Source organism: Platalea leucorodia, assembly GCF_965183815.1.
Source record: "Platalea leucorodia genome assembly, chromosome: 2".
Classification (NCBI taxonomy): Eukaryota; Metazoa; Chordata; class Aves; order Pelecaniformes; family Threskiornithidae; genus Platalea; species Platalea leucorodia.
In genome coordinates this window covers 22,805,627-22,825,498 of record NC_138824.1, presented here as the reverse complement: position 1 = coordinate 22,825,498, position 19,872 = coordinate 22,805,627, and the positions used below count along the sequence as shown (strand labels likewise).

The following is a 19,872-nucleotide window of genomic DNA, read 5'->3' as shown; positions in this document are numbered from 1 at the left end:
CCTCATGGGATTTCTTTGCTAGGGCTCAATTGCTGCTGGCACAAATCTGGTTGGCATTCTACTTGTCATTGAACTTACTTTACACATATGTGTATATATAAAATTAATTTCTATCTATAAATAAATAAGACAGTATAAAAAGGAAAAAAACAAACCCTGTACTACTTCTTTTCTTTCAGCAATTTTTTGCTCTCTTTCCTTTTTTCTTTTCAGATCTTAGCTTAGAAATCCTTCCAAATCTAGCTCTAACATTAAGCATTTTTATGGAAGAATGAAGTTGAAATACAGTAGGCAAAGACGTTATAGAAATCTGATCCAATATGTTTTTATCAACTTAACTATTGTTCAATTCTGTAGTTTTTGCTTTTACTTCTTAGTTGTGGAATAACTTCATTCTTCTGGTGCTGTCAGTAGTTACAGCAGTGAGGAGCTTCAATAACGTGTTGTTTAAGTAGAAGATCTATATAAATAGTATTGATTATCCACATTGATTACAGAAAATGTCATGAACAGTTTATGGGTTTTATTGGGGGGATTTGCACATAAATCCCCACAACAAAAGTTTGGAAAACAGTAAATGAGTGATGGAAAAATAATAACATTTATAAGATAGAAGGAGTTATTTTCTTGATTTTCCAGCTGATGAGTAGGTGCATATAAAAACACAGACATCAGGTTGCTTTTGCTATCATCATACAATATGTTTTTCTGTAGTCCAGAGGTTAAGTTCTATCCTTATTTAATAATAAACTTATTCAGTTTTCTGACTTAAAATTAGCCTGCTTCTCAAATTTGAAATAAAATGGAAGCAATCAAAAAACGGTGGAATAACCAGTCATTTAATCAGATATTAAAACTGTATTTAAATATATTTCAATAATTATTTATTTGTAAAATTGCATTTAAATAGATTGATAAAACTCTATATTGGAAAAAAAGCTCTGCCTTAACATGAATTGAAGAGGATTAGGATTTCATAAAGTGAATTATTGTTTTCTGTTTGAGGGAGAAAAATATTTTCCCCAAAGGTTTTGCTTTTAAAACTACCATCTTTCTTCCCAGATGTTCTCGAATACATTCTGCATTGTTTTGAAACAACTCTAATCTTTAATACGATTATCTGTAAACTTCCTTTGTTTACTGAGGGATTTTTTCAGATTATCAAATCATTTTATATACAAATCCTCCTTTTCTTGGTGCACACCGTAAGTCTCCATTGCGTGCCTGAGGCAGTGCCCCAAATGAAGCCGACTGACATCAATTATTGATGATTATTCTCTGCGTGCTGGGAAGTGAAATCGAGTCTCCAGTCTCGATTCATGGTTTGTTTCAAACAAAGGGTAATGAGACCAGGTGCAGGGAGACACCGGAGCGTGCGCATTGATTTGCAGCATAAGCATAGACAAGTTACTTCAGAGTATATGGGATTGAGAAGAGAAAATGGTTGGAGCTGAAGTTGTCGTGTGCTTTTCAAGAACTTGGTCAATATGTTTTCCTGGTACCCATACACCAAAATGAGAGGAGCTATTTTCTCTCATTGTGCTGGTGGTATTTCATTACGCTGGGGCACGGGATAGCACTTAACAGGAGGGAAGAGCCCCTCCGTCCCAGTTCTCCATCCCACCTAAGTGTGGCCTGATCTGATTTGCTCTGACTCCATCAGACTTCACAAGCTAAAATTGTACTCCGTATTTCTCATGCACCAATAACTTTCTTTCAGTGTTTTTTTTTTTAAGTGTAAAATCAAGCAACCCAACACTGGAAATGTGCTTGTGTGTCCCTCATGCTACTCCCTTTTGTGTCCGTCCTTTGCACAGGACTGAGCTGCTGGGGAAAAAGGCGTCTGAACAGAAACCAGCAACTGGGTTACAACACAGGCTCAGGAGGGGTGGGGAAAACTGAAAGGCAGTGGGTAAGCTAAAAAATGGCATTTCTTAATTTTGTAAATTAGCTTGCAACCTGAATCATCATGTTTTGACATTGCAACATGTAATTTTTGACATCATTGTCTTTTTAAGTGACTGCAACCGTTGCAGCAACTACATAATTAGTAAAATCCTTACTGCTTAGGAGGTTTAGAAGGAGCCGGCAATATTGCCTGAGCTACAAGACAGCTTAGAGAGAGAAGAAAACTTTATTATCCTCTAGAGGAAAAGTAGTCTACTTGGTTTTTTTCTGGAGGACAAAATGATCAGTGAGGATTTGGGTCCAGCCAGGTTTCCCCCGCTGCAAGCTCTTTCCAGTGCTGGCAGCTTCTCACGGGTCCAGCTGCCTGGGTTTCCCTGCAAAGTGTTTGCTCTTGGGTATTGTTTTGGCAAGCTGTGTTCAGGCTTTCTGAATAACCAACAAAAGAAGGGAAATACAAGTATTTTCAAAACCCAGTGTGCAATTTCTTGGGACAGAGCAAGCTGTGCAGGCACATGAGGATTTTTCATGTTTAAAGTTGTCAGAATCTGTTGTAGGGAAAAAGGTCAGATGTGAATACAGGAGCCTGATGTCTCGCCATCAGGACTGCCCCTCCATCCTCTGGATGCAGGAGTTCAAACACCGAATGTAGTAGGGGGAAGTAAGAAGTAAGCAAAAGAGGATGCGTCTTCGAAGGATGAATCGGGGCAGTGAGCGCTTCCCTTGCTGGCAAAAGCCTGAGTAAGCAGGTGGGGCTGGCAGCATGCCCTGAAGGTTAATGTAGTTGGTCGCCAAGCCTGAGGGGGAGGCGAAGCCCTCCCTTCTGCTGGGGTTCTCAAAAAAGATGCTCTGAGAAGGCTTCTGGCTGCTGCCTCTCATTTCACCTTGGGTGCTGGGAGAAAGATGTTAGCTAGGACCCAGACAACGCAAGGCTAAAGAAAACAAAAAACAAACAAAAAAAAAATCAATGTATTTAGTATTGGTGGCATTTAGAACCGCGCTGGTTTCTTTGGTGGGCTCTGAGCAGCAGGAGGGCCAGCGTTTTGTTTCTTCTGCAGCTCAGCTGCCCAGGCAGGCTCAGAGCCTGCCATCCGCCCTCCCAGCCACCTGAGCTGCCCGCTGCACTAGCCGAGGTTTTATGGTGCCTCTGAGGCTATTCCTGGATGCCAAGTCTATATAGGAGAAATACTGCCAAATTTTTTTTTAGCACTAATGCAGGAGAGGTCTAGCTGAGCACAGAGACAGTGATATTGTTAATTTTCCAGGCTGTTGCTGTCTTCCTCTCAGCTGTCCCTAGGCATCCTCACCATTTTATGTTTCCTCTCTAATGGCATGAGCCAGGATGTCATAATATCCAAAATCAAATGTACCAGAAAATATAATAAATTAGAGTCGGGCTAGCAGAGTAATTGAAGAATAAACTGAATTTTAAACAACACAAGATTGCATTCTGAACTGATTGCTATGCACAAAATGCACCAGAGGAGTGCGACTTCATGTAGATTTACAATTGATGGCAGCATTTCCTAGATTGCTACTGGTAATAAAGAAATGAAAACGGTTTGAACTTTTGAGTTAGTACCACAACATAATATTGCAGCGAAGAAGAAGTACCATTCTAGTTACACTGCAAAGTAATTCTGGAAGAAAAAATTCCTTGGTGCATTAGTTATTTATTTATTTAAGAGGTTTACATGTGTTTAGCAATTCTGGAGTTTATAAAGCCACAAAGTGGATGCAGGCTTTGGTGCAGAAAGCACTAAATTTGTCCTCAACTCCTAATGTAATTCTAGAAGAAATTAGGCAATGTACAGTGGATTCTTCTCAATTCAGAAAATTGAGTTCGAGGACATTTGGTGTCCTTAAGGAATTCTAAGGTGGTTTGCCAGGTCAATTTTACGGCAGATAGGCTGCATATTTTGTTTGAATAATTTTCTTATAATTTTTATTTCCTTAAATACAGGTAATGCATGTACACAAGACGTTTTTAAAATAACCCTCTAGCTGTGATGCTAGTAGAGACGTAGGTAGGTGGCATAAGAATTTCTGGTTTTGTGAGCTAGAAGTTACCTCGGCTGAGCACTGGAAGCTGAGCATCTGTGTTCTCCTGGTCTGTTGAAACGTGAAATGAGATAGTGCTACTGAAAGCCACCCTGAAGGCTGCTCTTAGAACCAGAAGTTATGGGAAAGCCTCTGAAATGCAAATAGTCAGTAGCAGGTATTTGCTAAAAGATAGCAAATGTTGTTTGAGCTGCTGGATTGGAGAATCTGAGTAGACTGTATGAAAGCGGGTCCTGTGCAGAGGCGTTGGTGTTGAGGTAGTCAAGCTGCTGATGTGTGGAGAAACCTGAAAACCATTTTTGACCGTTCTTTATTTTCTATTCATCCTAATTTTGAGAATGCAAAGGAAATTTTGTAGGGATGAGATTTTTGGCGGCAATAATTCAAGCTCAAGGCAAAACTCTGCCACTTCCAAAATTGCATTCTGCAGTGAAATACCAATGGATGGAAGCGCTGTTCGGTGGTAGAAATCAAACATAAGGCTTCTTTGATGGCAGGGAGGGCAGGAAGGCAAAAAAGCAGTGGTACTGCACCGAAAGAATCTAATTTTGTAGTGATAAGTAACATGATTTGTTTAAGTGAATACTTTTAAGTTTAAAGGTTTAAGTTGTATTTAAACATTAAATGGTATCGTGCATTTTCATGATTGTAAAATTTAAATAAGGTTCTCTACCAGGAATAGTAATGAAATACATTTGATTTTTAAAATAATTTTATAAAATAGTGAAAAAAGATAGCTCTTGTGAGTTAAATACTTGAATATATACATTTAGCTTTAGCATTATTAAACTAATTCAAAACGCTGTAAATCCCTTGATTTAAATTACTTCACTGTACATCAACCTAATGGAAGCAGAAATTAATCTAGAAGATGCAATTAATGAACTACTTACATCCCCTGTGTAATATTTAAAATGAATTATTTTTCTATGTGTATTTATTCACTTAATAACTTATCTCCTCGCGTCCATCCCGCGTCTCCACGGGAGTGGGCTCAGGGATCACCGGGAGGCTGCTGCCTGCCCCTCCAGGCCGCCTGGGGAGATAGTAAGGGCCAGTTTTGTAAACAAGCTGCAGACCACCACAGCTCTGGCTCTTCAAACTTGTGTAGCAGAAAACTTGGGAGAGTGGTGTTACAAAGGAAAAAATAATCTGTCTATCAATAGGGGAAAATAGGCAGCATTTAAGTCATTTAAAAAGAAACAAACTTGAGCAGTCCAGGAATTCCTACAGGCAGGTTTTGAGGAAGGTCATCTTCAAGATCCTATATTTCTGCTCTCTTCAATGGCAAGTTGTGATATTTTGTGGAAAATTCAGAGCTGGATTTTCACTAAAGTGGAAAATTCAGAGCTTTTCTGTTGTACTGAGATCTCCGGGTTCGTTTCCCCTGTCCTGCATCCCAGGTGACTTTTGGTGATTTACACCAACACCATTTATCTTTGAGAGCTTCCCTAGCAGGACATGACACTTTTAAAACGTTTGCACAATTAAGCCTTTCTCTAGCTGTGGTAAATGGTCAGTCTCTTTTCTAATGCTTGTTACCTAGTTAACCTAGCACATGAAATCTGCATACCATGGACATGCTCTTACTGCAGGTAAGACCACTTCAGAAACTTTTAGTGCAGTTGTTAGGGTTATATATAATGGGTAAATGGAGTTCTTTTAAGGTGTTGTGGAGCATCGTTTTTCTTTCAAAATATATTAGTGGCATGGAAGAAGGCGAGCGTTTCTGATAAAGTTTATTGCAATAGTAAATGTTAGAAACAAGTCAGCAATATTGAACAGTCCAGATCGTTTTGGAAGCTGCAGGCAGTTAAATAATATATTACAATTTAAGCAATATATTTTCTGTAACGTTTAGAAGCAGAAAATCTAAACCATTTTCACAGGGTGAGTGCATCCTGGAAACAGGCAGCAGTCATCATGATTAATCATTGGAAAACAGCTCTGTGTTCAGTCCCATGGTAAGGTGCCTAAGAGTCCTTCAAGGAAGGATACGTAAGGGGGTGTGCTGGTTTTGGCTGGGATAGAGTTAATTTTCTTCATAGCAGCTAGTATGGGGCTATGTTTTGGATTTGTGCTGAAAACAGTGTGGATAACACAGGGATGTTTTCATTACTGCTGAGCAGTGCTTACACAGAGTCAAGGCCTTTTCTGCTGCTCACCCCACCCCACCAGCGAGCAGGCTGGGGGTGCACAAGAAGTTGGGAGGGGACACGGCTGGGACAGCTGACCCCAGCTGACCACAGGGATGTTCCATACCATGTGATGTCATGCTCAGCATACAAAGCTGGGGGAAGGAGAAGGAAGGGGGGACGTTTGGAGTGATGGCGTTTTGTCTTCCCGAGTAACCATTAGGTGTGATGGATCCCTGCTTTCCTGGAGATGGCTGAACCCCTGCCTGCCGATGGGAAGTGGTGAATGAATTCCTTGTTTTGCTTTGCTTGTGTGTGCGGCTTTTGCTTTACCGATTAACCTGTCGTTATCTCAACCCACGAGTTTTTTCACTTTTACCCTTCTGATTCTGTTGTGTCCTGTCCCGTTCCCCGCCTGCGGCTGTGTGGTGCTTAGTTGCCAGCTGGGGTTAAACCACGACAGGGAGTATTAACAAGGAACCCAAAGGTACAGTTGCTGGGCTATGGGGCAGAGGCGGTACCTGGGACCTGCTGGTTTCTGATGTGAATGCTCTTAAAGAGTTAACACATGAAAGCTGGAAAGACCTTAAAAAAAAAAAAAAAAGTTACAGAAATTATTAGAGGCCACTTTATGGTATTTATTCAAGAACCCTTCTTTCCTCATCTAATTGGTAAATAAACCGTAGTGCATAAAAGTAATGGGAGGTTTCATCATTTTAAAGAGATGTTTACATATCTGGTGGCATTGCTGACAGGCAGCTAATACAGCTAGGTAGGGCTGGTAATGGCTTGCTACAGACTGGGTAAATATCATAAACACTTAAGGATGGGAAACTCTCAGGAACAGTAAACATGACTAGCAAATACCAATAAGTAAAGATTTCACTGTTGGATGCAAAATTGCAGAAATGTGTATTTAATGTGTACACGTAAACTAATCGCTTCAGCTAGATACATTGTACAGTGATGCTGTTGGGATCAGCACGTAATGGTACAATTTCTATTAAGGAATGCTTTTCCTGTAATAGGTGGGCAGGTAGCCCGTGCTACATAACGTCATTGATATCATCCCAGGGCTGCTGATGGGGGGCACAGGTGGGACCAGAGATCCTGAGACCAATGGACGAGGCAGCCCTGCAGTGTCGGACTGCTGAGATTCATTTTATGGTATGTTGTTGAGTCCTGTAAGGAAAGTCTTTTAGTCTGGCGATCAACTTTCTAGTGGAGACTGCTATGATTGAAGAATCTCTTCAGTCTGTTATTTTAAATTATGTATGCCCCAAAGCAGGTATAAATGAATGGTCCTAGTGTGTCCATTAGATAGGGAGATGGACAGCTCATAAATTCAGATGTTGTTCTGTTTCATGTTCAGTCAGATACACTTGGATGGCTGTAATGTAGCAGCACAAAGACATTCTGAGTTTTGTGAATGCAAGAAGGATTATTAATTGAGTTCAGCTTTATCCCTGAAAAGTCCAATGAAAAAAAATGAGGAAGAGCCTTTCACAATTTTGTTACATTGTTTTCCTACCTCGGTAAAAGCTGCTTCTCTTCAGCTTTAATAAAGGATGTAGTAGCTGAAAGGAAGCTTTCCCACGTGAAGAAAAAGGGTGGGAAATTGCAAAATGAGTTTAAAAGATTGTCAACAGAAATATTTCATGGGGCTTACAGAGGATCCCTTTGTATGAAAGTGGGAGAACTGCAGATATAAACTAAGTCCCTACATGAGGCGATAGTTTGTTTGAAGTGGCATACCAATAAAATTGTGTTTTACCTCCCAGTTCTTCTGTGTTTTTGAAGAGGGCATGGAAAAAGCCCATCAAAAGAGTTCATAAAGGTTAAGACCTTTATGATTGTCACTGACTTTGAGGTTCTTAGGTAAAGGCATTAAATAAGTGGAGTGTACAGTGACTATATCATGGGCAGTAAGTTGTTTTGTCACACCTTACAAAGTGAAAAATGTCATGAGTTCAAAACTTGTTTCCTCATATTTATGCATAACATAGAACAGCACAATTGCTCAGCTAAATAAACAGGACATTTTCAATTATAAGGTGCCATTACCTTTGTGTGTTCTTGTCATTTATGAAATCAGCAGGTGGTTAATTAAATTGCTCCTTTGGACTCTTCTGAAGGCTGTGTATTAATTATATTTTAGTGGTGGTGTGCACATTTCCCAACTTTTTAATGAGGGTAAAAGTTGTTTACCTGTTCCTTTGGAAATACATATTTTCTTTTTCTTGAGGTTAGTAAAATATGGGGTTTTGTGGTGGGTTTTTCTTTCTTTCCAATAAAATCTCATTATTCAACTGCTCATTGCAATTGTGTGGCATGCTTAGTTGAAATCAGATCTTAAAATGTTAATTTTCCTCCTGCAAAGCACTGCTAAAACTGTGGAGTCTGTGCATTAAACCCCATGTTGATGGAGGGAATAGGTTCATCGCTCAGGAGGAGAACATGCTTCCTTCAGCCATTCAGGTCTTTGGAAGACGTGACTCCTGAAGGCAATTTTGGGGCTCAAACCCAGAATTTTGATTCAGCCTGTTGGCTGAGCAGGCAGATCCTGGCTGTCCTCCTCCGCCTTCACTGGCAGCAAGAGCAGTGCTGGTGTTTGGGGGTTCGGAGGGAACCCTGTGGCAGCAGGGCTGGGCCAGCTTGGGGAGCAACCTTCATGCAGCAGGGCCAGGGCTCTGCTTTTACCCCTTTCCTTTGCTGTGTGGCGTTTCACCATGCCGTTTCACAGTACAGCTAAGATCCCTGTGCTAAAAATCTTGGTATCTTAGCAAATGCCATTTCCAGCCATGACTTTATTTTAATTAATGACACTTCCGTGCTAAAGGAAGCTCATGTAGGTATAACACTGGTGTGTTGACAGAGGAGCGCTGTAGCCAGGATTGGTTTGTATTGGTTCTCCAGATGAAATGGTGTATTACAGGCAAATGCTCAAACCCAAAGAAAACACCCCTAGCCTAGCATAAATATCATTGACGTCGTCATTTTAGTGGTGCTGGAAATGTCTCTAGCAGAGGTCAAAAGTTTCCAAAGTGCTCTCTAGGTCTTTGAAATACCATCGCAGGTTTTCTCATGGGAAGGAGCAGAATGGGCCTCGCTTCTGATCGGACAATTTATTTAACTGGTCTGGTGGCCTCACCAGGGGTGATGTCTCGTCTAGGCCATGCAGCTCTCCTATGAATCAGAAGGACATCAGTCCTCTTCATTATGCTGTTTATCCAAGCCTGTTTGTTTAAGACCATGCCAAGCCAAGAGGAGTCAAGAAAAACAGTTTTGGAACTTTTTCAGATGGGTAATTTACTTTGCAATCGTGTTTTCTCAAGCAGAGGGTGGTATAAAGACGATCCTGAAGTCTTCTGAAGCATCCACTGAGACCTCAGACTGAACCCTTCACCACTGGAGCATACTTGTCTACTGCTGATTTATGATGTTGTTTGTAGGTTTAGGGGTTTTTTTAATCCACTTCATGGAACTAAGTAAGTGAAGGGAGAGGATGGTGTCTTCAGGGATATGGCGGTTATTGCATTTAGCTGGCTGTAGACTCTCCTGCATGTCATTTGTATTATGACCAGTATCATGGAAAAACAATACTTAAGTATTCAATTTGAAAGTGGAGTCATTGAAGTCCAATATAATGGACTTTATAAAAGCTGCCGTGGAAGATAGTGGTTGGTAGTTTGTGAGTCTGAAAATATGCTGTATATCTAGTATTCAAAAAGCCAGGAAGTTAGTTAGTTTGAAAGAAAAACAGAATGCTCCTTCCCCCCCCCCCCCCCCCGCCTTTCTTTTTTTAATTGACAAAAGCAGAGTAATTTCGGGATGTAAAACTGACTTTCTGCACTAAATACCCCTTTAGTACTGAGATACTGAATTATAAAAACTATACAGAAATTGAGACTCTTTCAGAAAGCATGTGCAGTTTTGAGAACAGTTTCAACATTTCATTTTAATTTTCTTTTTTAAGAAAAAAGCAGAATTTTCTGAAATAAAGGAGGAAAGAAAAATAACGTTATATAATCAAATTTGTTGGTTTTCTTGCAAACATTGTGTTGCTTTACATAGCCCATAGCACATGGAGAGCATGACAGAGACTTGAAATGTCCTGTATGTATTGTAAAGCCACTGTATACGTGGAGTTATTGTAAGTATTCCTCTGTGTGTGATACCCGCACATGCTCGCCGGGTGTGCTCACAAAACTGATGCGCGAGATGTAGCAGCACCGTTTCATTATGCATTCATGAGAAATTGCTGGCGACATTTTAGCCTGTGGTTAATTTTAACGTTAGGTTTAGGATTTGAAAAGGACACAGTGTAAGAGAGCACCTGCAGATCTTTCACGCTGGCTTCTGCTCCGGTTAGTATTTACTGAGCCACGGCTATTAGGGCTTCACTTGTATTCATGCGAGGTTAGGTGACCAGATGAATTTACTGCTTTAAGTAAATCAAACCCTGAGAGCTGCTTGGTGGTTATCGGGGGGCTGGTGCTGTTGTAATTGCCCACCAGTGAATTAATTTGTGTATACTGGCATGCTGACAACCTTTTTCCTTGAAGTTCCCTGTTGTCATGTGATACCCCCTCCTTCAGGAGAACAACAATATATTCTTCTTTTCCTTTATGTTGGGCAGGTATGCTGTGCTCCCTCCTCGCCTCCGCTGGGATGGAAGGGTAAGAAACGTAGACTAAAAAGGTGATGAAGGGAAGGGGCTGTCGTGCTCTGTGTTGCAGGTTTTGTAACAGATCCTCAGTGCTGGCTGCCGAGGAATCGTACCTGGGTGTTTCCCGGGCTCCGCTCGGCATTTTAAAGATGCTTCTTTGGAGGCTGGGCGCCGAGTGCTTAATTGCAGGTTAGACCCTGTGATGAGAATTGCAAACAAGAAACGAAGGGAATGCTTTCGATTCAGCTTATTTCAAATGCATAGGCTATTCTAACCCAAAGTGTAAAGTGAGTCTCTCTTGAATTAGCTGGTTTGTGCCTTTTTTTTTTTTTTTTTTTTCATTTCTCTTTTTGAGGATTTTTCCTAAATTGTGTGGTTCTCTGATATGTTGCATTTAACAGGTTGGTGCTCTGCAAAATGTTGTGGTCAGGAGTCTAAATTTCATTTGCATGAATACAAAGGCTCTTTCTGGTGATTTGCATGCATGTATATGAATTTTTAAAGATTAAAAAATTTTAGCTTTGCTCAGTTGTAAAATTCAAGTTTAAAAACACATTTCATGAATTGCGTGAGATTTCTGACATCTTTGTAGTCAGAAGGTGAGCAAGAAGGAGAAGTGAAATAAAATGAAACATTTATGCTGATATAAGCAGAGGTCAGTGTACGTTCTGGCTGAAATTAAACCAACGTCCTCTTTTCTCAAGGCTATTTGTATTATTTATAAATGCATGAGATGGGTATCGAGAGGGTGGCTGGGAAATAAGCTCTTAAATGCGAAAGCTCTTTGGTCTCCTAGGATACGTATGTAGTAATAGTTGTACAGTTATCCATAAGGCTTTCCAATAGGCATCCTAGAAGCCCTGGTAAACTTCCAGGTAGCCTTTACAACCACCTTGCAAAAAAGGCTTCTCATTTCGTTGGGCATTGTGCAGTGCATGCAAACTTTAAGTAACACAAGTCCTCTGTTTAAGACTTTTTTAAAAACAAAAAGGGATGATGTACTTCTGAAAAACAGAATGAGAAACAGAAGATCATTCATGCATTTGTTCCTTCTTTTTACTAAATCTGTTTGCTTTCAGGACTTCTTGGTAGAAAAATAAATGTTAAGAGCTCTGGTCTGTAGGTATTTTGAAATAACTGTACTTAGTGTTTCAAGTGGAAATGTTTTGTCCCAGAAAGATAATTTCTGTTTCGCTGTGTTTCCAGGATTTGGGGAGGGGAAGGAGGGAGAGAGAAAGATGGGAGAGCAAGTGAGGCATCAGGTCTGGCTGTTAGGAGGTTTTTTAACTGAAGATTTGAAATTGTTGGTGAGGTTCAGCAGTTTTATTTGTGTATTTTTCTTACCCTAAGCATGCCGTGTACCAATGTTTAGAATAATTATTTGGGACAAGGTTTTATAGCTAGTTCATTGCATTCTTTGACAGACAGTTTGCAGCTAAATAGGAATCTCTGAGCCAAAGTGTCCCCTTGGTTGCATTCGCAAGTCTGAAAGGAGTCAGGAGGGCAGTGGAGAGCACGGGTCTGCAGCCAGCCAGAGCCCCAGCAGATGAGCTGTTCTCCAAATCCAGCATCCAAAAAATATTCCATCTTCTATTGCATATGGGAAAGGTGCAGTGATTTGTTTTCATTTACTTAGTGAAAAAAAAACCAAGACTCTTTGTAAACCCTTTTAACTTTAAATTTACTTCCATTTAGTAGCAGTGATTGGCTGAAGCTAAAGCAACACAACATGCTTTAAAAACAAAATAAGTATCAGTTCAGAATTTAACCTTATCAAAACTCTCACGTTCAGTTAAACCAGTTTGTATGGACAAGCAGTAAATATATTTCCCGTTCTGAAGTTCATAAAGGGAAATGTATGCAAATCACTCCATTTAGCCAAAGTATGTTGTATTATTGCAGTAGCTTTCTAGTGTAACTTCTCAGTTCTGTGAAAGGTTTTGCCTTTTCCATCTTAAAATTGTTCAGCTAGGATGGTCTTTTCAGAACTCTTTCCTTTTCCCTGTATGTTTTCTTTACATTCACTCAATATATGGAGGCAGACTGGTTGCCTGGGATTTTATTTATTGTTTCTCTGTTCTCATCCCATATGACTGATGATAAGAGAGTGTTTTGCTTGTAGTTGAGTCTACTGCTTTTAAAGTAAGATGTCTCCTTTGAATGACAATCTCATTATGTTCTTGATTGCACTTCTGGTTTTCAGATCATACACCAAAAGGACAGGATGATTTAATTGCCCTGTTTGCCCACCTCTTGGTTCGTTAAATTGGAATGATTAGCTTTTTAACTCTCAAAACCAGTGAAAATCAGGCTGGTTTTTATTACAATATTAAACAGTTCTTTTCAGAAATGTGAAATGTTGTTTTTCTGACCCAAATGTCTGTGTCTAGCTGGAAACTAATGACCACAAAGCAGACTAATTTTTTGTGTGGATTCCCTCATACTTCTCTATGTTACAAGCTTAATGCAGAAGGGACCCTTCTCAGGGTAAAGTGTGCACTTATTTCCTCAGTATTCTTTAGATTTTTAGTGACTCTGCCAGGTGAAGATGACTTGTGGCATGGTCTCTTTGCCCCACTAGACCCTGTTCCTGTGAGCCACTGGGCTGCTCTGAACTTGTTAGTAAGTTGGAGTCATTTCTTACAAGATCTGGATTTCATGAACTGGCAGTTTGCAGGTCAACTTCTGACTAATTCCTTGAATCCCCATTGTTGCTGATAGAAGCAGAGAAGCTTGGAAGTATGTTATTCCCAAACACTCCATCGCGTGGTAGTGCCATTGCATTAAGTTAACCTGGCCTTATCAACACAGCTGCAGCTGCTGCTGCTGTTGCTTCTGTACGAAGGGTAGGCAGGTGTCTACAGCAGCACTGGACCTTGTGTAGCATTCCTGGGGTCTCGTTGTCTTGGCACTGCTCCCTTTTTATGGAGATCTATCCCATGGGAATGTGAGTCTTATCGCACAGAGACAGCATTATCTTTTGTGTTCATTTGTATGGCTCCCAGTGCATTAGGAGCGCTGTTTGTGATGGTTCCTGGCTCTTGGACAATATAGCAATTAAAAAGGTTTATAAAGTTTAAAAAATGTTTCATCTAAGTATCTGGCATAAAATGTGAAAGTGTTTGGCATGGGTTAGGAGTAACAAAAAAAAGTATGGAAATCAATGAGAGTTTAAATTTTTTATGTCTGTGAACCTAACCTAACTTGTTGAGAAGTGCTTGGTTTGGGAAAATGAGCATTGTGGTTAGGGAGTGCAAAGAAGATGGGCACTCCTGAGGCTGAATCGTCTGCCTCTTAAAGACCTTTTTCCAAAAGCAATGCTAATGAAGTAATATCCTTCAAAGCAAGACTGGTATTTTAAGAGCTAGCTCTTAAGGGTTGAATACATAGAATAAATGAGGAAGTGAAAATTGTATCATCCCCCACAGAATCTCAAATGCTAAATTTCAGTGTGCTGAGAAGAGATTGGGCAGGGAGGAGGAGGAGGAGGAGGAGGAGGAGGAGAAGGTTGGCTCCTTCCCAATGTAGCGTGCTTCTGTCAGCCTCTGTTGCTGGAGCCATTTTGACCACGGATACAGAAAAGTGGTGCCTGAAGTTAGGAATCTGAACATCCTACCTGGTGGGGCTCTTCAGTGCATCGCTCCTTTCCCACTCTCTTCCCAAAATATGGTGAACCAGAATTCCCTACTGACGTGAGTAAATGTCTTCTATATGTTTTGCAAATTCATGATTAAGTATCTGAGAACTGAAATGCATTTTTCTTTCATAATTCTAGGCCTTCAGTTTTTTTAATAACTCAGCTTTTGTTCACTAGGCGAGCGTAGCAGTTGGAGCCCTGATGCCTCCCCGCTCCACCAAACTTCTCCTGGCCCTTCCTTGTAGGACAAGTACCCTTCTCTGAGTGCTTAACCCTCTTGTGCTTTTATTGGACAATTTTATTCTAGTTTATTTCTTTATTTATAGTTATATAAATATATATATATATGTTCTATATAATTTCTGCATATGGCTACCAGTTTGGTGTTTTACATAGGTGCTACCACTTACGTGTCTTTAGTGTCAATTCTTTTCTTTGATTTTATTTTAATTTTTACTACTGACTTAGAAGGTAATGATTTTCATTTGTCTACCTTTGTTTAGGAATCTTATTTTTCAAACAAAGAGAATGAGATGACCAAGGAAAGTGGGCAGAAATGCTGTAACAGCAGTTCAGTGCTCACTCCTCCACATTATTCATTCTGCAAGGGGGAGGTAGAAGATTGCTGCTTAATATTTAGCCCCTGCCAATGATTTGAGAACACATACCAGGACCTGTTGGCTTACTCTGTGTTACTATGCATCTTTGCTAACATTTTCACTTGAATCTTAAGGGACTGTTTTTCAACAGTGCTTCTGTTGAAGTAGTTTCTTTCTAAGAGCACTAACAGGATTCAGGGGACACGCTGCAGCAGCCAAACTTTGCGCCTCAGGCAGATAAATAACTGCACTGTAAAAGCCTCCCTATTTGATAGGTGCTGAAATTCTATTTTTATATATATATATGTATGTATGTATGTATATATATATTTAACACACAGTCAGCCAAGCTAATAGGGAAAATAATTGAAATAAACAGCTGGCAAACATGGTTAGGGGAAAAATGTTTGGGTATTTTATTTTTTTTTTAAATTCAACAAATGTTGTCTCCAGCCTTTCTTGGTGGCTGTGGAATTACAAGGGCTGAAGTGGAGAATATATGATTCCTTCAGTTGGACTAAAAGCAAATGCAATGTTGTCTTTGCTTCCATACTCTTTGGCTCTGTCAAATCTGTATAACCAGACTTGACTTTACATAGTCAACTCCATGTCCGCTTCTCTCTCTGAATCCTGTCTGCAGGCCCCAGATCAAGTACTAGTCTACTGTGTATGTAAAAACCTGTTTACATACAAAATATTTAAATGTTTTTTTTTTTTTTTAAGATACTATTTGTATATTTAAGACTACAGCTTCTAGATCGAACATGTTCTTGTTATGTAAATTCTGATTATGCGTGGAGCCATTTATTTTCAGTATCTGTGTACAGAGTACATCTACCTGGTGTAAGGTACATGTGCATGTAGAGAGTGTAAGCAGAAGATCTCAATGTAAAGTTTCCATTTTCTGACAAGCATCATACAAAATAATACGGGAGTATTTTGTATAAATATACAAGAGCATGAGGACAGGTCACGTTCTGCCTTCCCTATGTGCTCAAAGCTGGGTCGGGCAGCTGGCTCTGAAAATAACCTTTTTATGCAGATCGGAAGGAAATTTCTCCCTGGAAATTAAGTTACGTACAGCAGCAAAGTGAAATGTCTTCAGCGGAGTTAATAGGGAGAGGCGCAGTCATCACCCTAAAGCATTAAGAATCAAAGAACTTGCCTTTGTCGTGGAGTTAATTCAAGTGACAGCTAGCAGACGGCATCCTAACGTCATTCCCAGGCACAGGTAGGGACTGCTCAGGTGTGGCAGTGCTTTCAGGACGAGTCGCCTGCTTGCCGAGGGCTGGCCGGAGCCAGCACGGCTTTCTGCTGCTCCCTGGTCACGCTGGGCTGCAGACCCGATGGGGTGGTTTCGCAGGTGAACCGGTCACTTCGTGTGCCGTACCCCTGCTCACGAGCAAGTCATGTCTCCTGGCTAATTTGGCCCGCATGTAGGTAGCCCGAGTTAAACACTGTTTTGACTGTGGGCTTAAGAAGGTTTTTATTTTCTTCTTTCTTGGAGAGTCCTGATGTGGTGATATTTGTTTTTTCTCATTAGGGAGAAAATAAGCAGTCTCTAGGCAGGGCAGACTGGTTTAGGAGATTGCCTTAGCTTTTCAAGTGATGCTCCTGAGCTGCCAGGGCGCTGTTTGGCAGGTTGAGGCTGGAGGCTGAAGCCGCAAACCTTCTGTCTAGACCATCGGCTGCACTCTTTCTCCCCTACTTTCAGGTTTCTTCCTCTGGGCGTGGGTTGTCATGGGCTCCTCGCAGCCGATGGGCACTTGCTCCCGCAGAGGACTCTACCTGCTTTCCTGCAGAGCAAGGACAGTGTGTGGCTTGTCATTTTTCTGAGCTGTCTCTAAAGCGTGTCCTCTTGGCTCTGTCTCACATAGACCTTAGAAATCTGTGTTTTGAGGGAGATTTTTCTTTTTTGTTAGCTTAGTAGGGGGTAGCTAATTTTTTTCATTATGTGGCTGAGCTAAAGAACTGCTTAGTAACAGCATAGTTTACCTTTCAAAATAGCTTTCCATCATCACTCGGGTTGTGGTTGGTGGGGGAAACCAGCTGTAACACGTTAGGCAAGGTGGCATACGCCCAAAGGAAGAGATGGGGCTGGTGTTTCTCCCTGAAAATAGTTAGTCCTGCAATTTAACTACCCAGAAAGTTCTTTTATCCTTCTTTCCACCCCCAGCTTTTCTCTGTCATCAAAGCCATTTTGTGATTAATCCAAGTGTTGTTTCCCTGAATTTTCTCCATACACACCCATAGGGATGGGGGCTGGTTATACAGAAGAGCAGAAAAGGGGAACATAGCTCACTGCTTCCTTCTTTATTTTCTTTGAATCGCTTCAGCTCCTTAAAATTTGAATTAATCAAATCAAATTCTCTTTGTGCATACCCAGGAACCAGCTATGTTTAATCTAGTTAAGTGTTTTCTGTTCATCCACGAAAGTCCCCGTTTCAGGGCAAAGCGCGCAGGGGAGGGCTTTCCAGAAGGTTTAGCATCTTGATGGACAGCTTTCTGCTGCCTTCATCTCTCCAGACAGAAAGGGTGGCACATATGGCAAGGGCTGGTGGACAGATTGCACTGCAGAAAATAACCATGGCGGATAAGCAAATGTTTTACTCTTTCTTGCCTTTCTCCTCTGCTCCATCAGTGAGAAGAAAGCCTTGTTAATTGTCTCCTTGTCATGGATTTTTGACTGTTGGAGTACTTTTTTTGCTCCCCCTGGATGTAAAAGCCCACCTGTTACAACAGCAGTAATGAGATACTGCTTTCTTTATGCTCTTTGTGCTAGGAAGGAAATTTGTCTTTGGCTCTACCGGCAGGTGAGTGTGGGTTATTTTCATTTTCATTTTGCTTTGCTTCTTTTTATTTCTTTTTTTCACTGCTGCAAAATTCCAGAAGGGATTTAGGAGCTTGAAGGAGGTTTCGTGGAGATTTTTTTTTTATACACTCAGGCCTAAAAGTTGCAAACCTGCTCGGTTGTTGGGAGAGCCTGTCGTGAGCCCCCAGGCACTTGTCCCACATTTGGGGGTGCTTGCGGTGGGGTGGCTTCTGACACCAAGCAGGGTTAGCCCCCAGAAACAGGCTTTTCTCTTTCCACTTAGCAGGAAATTGAATGTACCCCCAGAAAAAGGATCTTCTTGCAAATTGTAAAGGCGGCCGCCACCTCTCTTGTGAAACAGGATGGCAGCGAAGGGCAAATACTTGTGAGCGAGGCTTTGAGCGAGGTGGGCAGCAGTGGCTGCCGTGCCTGCGCAGGAGCGGGTGCAAGTCCTTTCTCCTCCGGGGGGTTCAGGCTTCCTGCAGGCCAGGAGAGCAGCCCAGCCATCCGAACCTGGGTGACTCTCGTCTAGCTTGGCTTGTGCATTTTACCTCTTCCTTTTTCAGCGCTCCTCTTGTTCAGTAGGAATACGCAAAGTTTAATCTGTAGATGCGTAGATGTAACTTCGTTAAAGATTCATGCTCTTGTCTCCTTTTCTTCTATTCTGAGATGATTTATTGGATGTAGCTCTGTATTTGCTATAAAGAATGGATATTTCACTGCAGAGACCTCTGTAGGGTCACAGTCCTCATCTTCCCTGTCTCATTCGAGACCGATTTAACTAAAGTAAAGCTATTTTAATCTCCTGGTCCCAAAATAGAAGCCATTCCATTTGTGCCGTATAAAATGGCTGCAGGATGATCTTCGCGTGTTTGAGCAAAACCTTCTGGCCACTTGTTTTATCTTTGGGCACCACATCCTTCTCTTTCCTCCCATCATCCCCCGGTGTTGAGCATCCCTGGGTTTGAAGTGCTGGTTTTGGGAGGCAGGCACCGTTCACCTTCTCTCCTAGGGTCGGATGGTCTTGTGCTTCCCCTCAGTTTCCCCTTTCTTTACATCTTTTTCTTCCCCGGTGCGATGGTTGCTTGGACCCCCGAAACCTCCGCAGGCAGCCGCGGGGCAGAGCAGGCAGCGCAGGCATTCCTCCTGCTGGTTCCCCCGCCTGGCAGGGTGTCACGCACACGGCTGTACCGCGGGGGCCCTGAACGTCGCGGCGGTAATTAAAGCCCATAGCCCCCCTGTTGCCACGGAAACGCAGCACTCCACAAATACCGAACACAACTTACGGTCCTCTCAATTTTCCCAAACACTCCTTATTCGCCAGATTTAAGCAGGGTTTCATTTCGCAGCCTGGAAAAATGCCGTACTCCAGAAATACCCAGCAAGGGGAGCGCACATGCACATCTTTTTTAGGATATTGCATGTAAAAACCCTCACCCCTGCGGTGGGGAAGGAGAAGCATCACCTGCGACCCACTGCCTTTGCAGCGATGATGCCATGTCAACATCTGGTACAGGGCTGACACCTTCGCTGTGTGAGCAGTGCTTTGATGGAGCAAAAACACAAGTACAGAGGCAAAGAAATAATTAGTGGAGAGATGCTTTTACTGCAAGCCCAGCCTTGCCTGGTTTTGGTTCAGTGGAACTAAGTCACTGTTCAGGCACAGTTTTATTTAGCTTGAATATAAAAATTCCAGTCATTCTGCTGAATGACTTAAAAAAATAGATAGAAAACATAGATGTATTGGATAATTGGTACAAAAAATAGATGTATTGGATAATTGGCATGCGGTGACAGTGTGGCTGCAGCGTTAGCAGAAATCTGTCCCAGTCTAATTGCTGTGCTCTGCCCGTCTCTCATAGGTTTGTTCCTGACTTTGAGCTGCCAGATGCCATCTTTTGACAACACTTTCAGTTGTTTGCGTTTTCGAAAGAAGAAGAGCCTAACAGGATTACTGTCTCATAAGCTTGGACTAGAATTGAATTGGGGTTTGGTGTTTGAAGACAGTGCAGCCCTCAGATATCGGTATAATTAACATGGATATTGTAAAGTCA

The 19,872-nt window shown here is 41.5% G+C and overlaps 1 protein-coding gene across 7 annotated transcripts in view; it reads left to right on the top strand.

Moving 5' to 3' along the window:
- LNX2 (ligand of numb-protein X 2) overlaps positions 1 to 19,872 on the top strand; it is a 61,083-nt gene that overhangs the window by 8,036 nt on the left and 33,175 nt on the right. For 2 of the 7 annotated variants that reach the window (XM_082305112.1, XM_082305108.1), the window contains exon 2: positions 19,681 to 19,843. The exons of 2 other annotated variants lie outside the window; for them this stretch is intronic. The gene's annotated coding sequence lies outside the window, so the exon portion shown is untranslated. Of the gene's footprint in view, positions 1 to 7,221; positions 7,269 to 14,416; positions 14,463 to 19,680; positions 19,844 to 19,872 lie in introns of those variants that run through there. 3 more of the 7 variants (XM_082305111.1, XM_082305110.1, XM_082305115.1) reach the window with 3 other exon arrangements.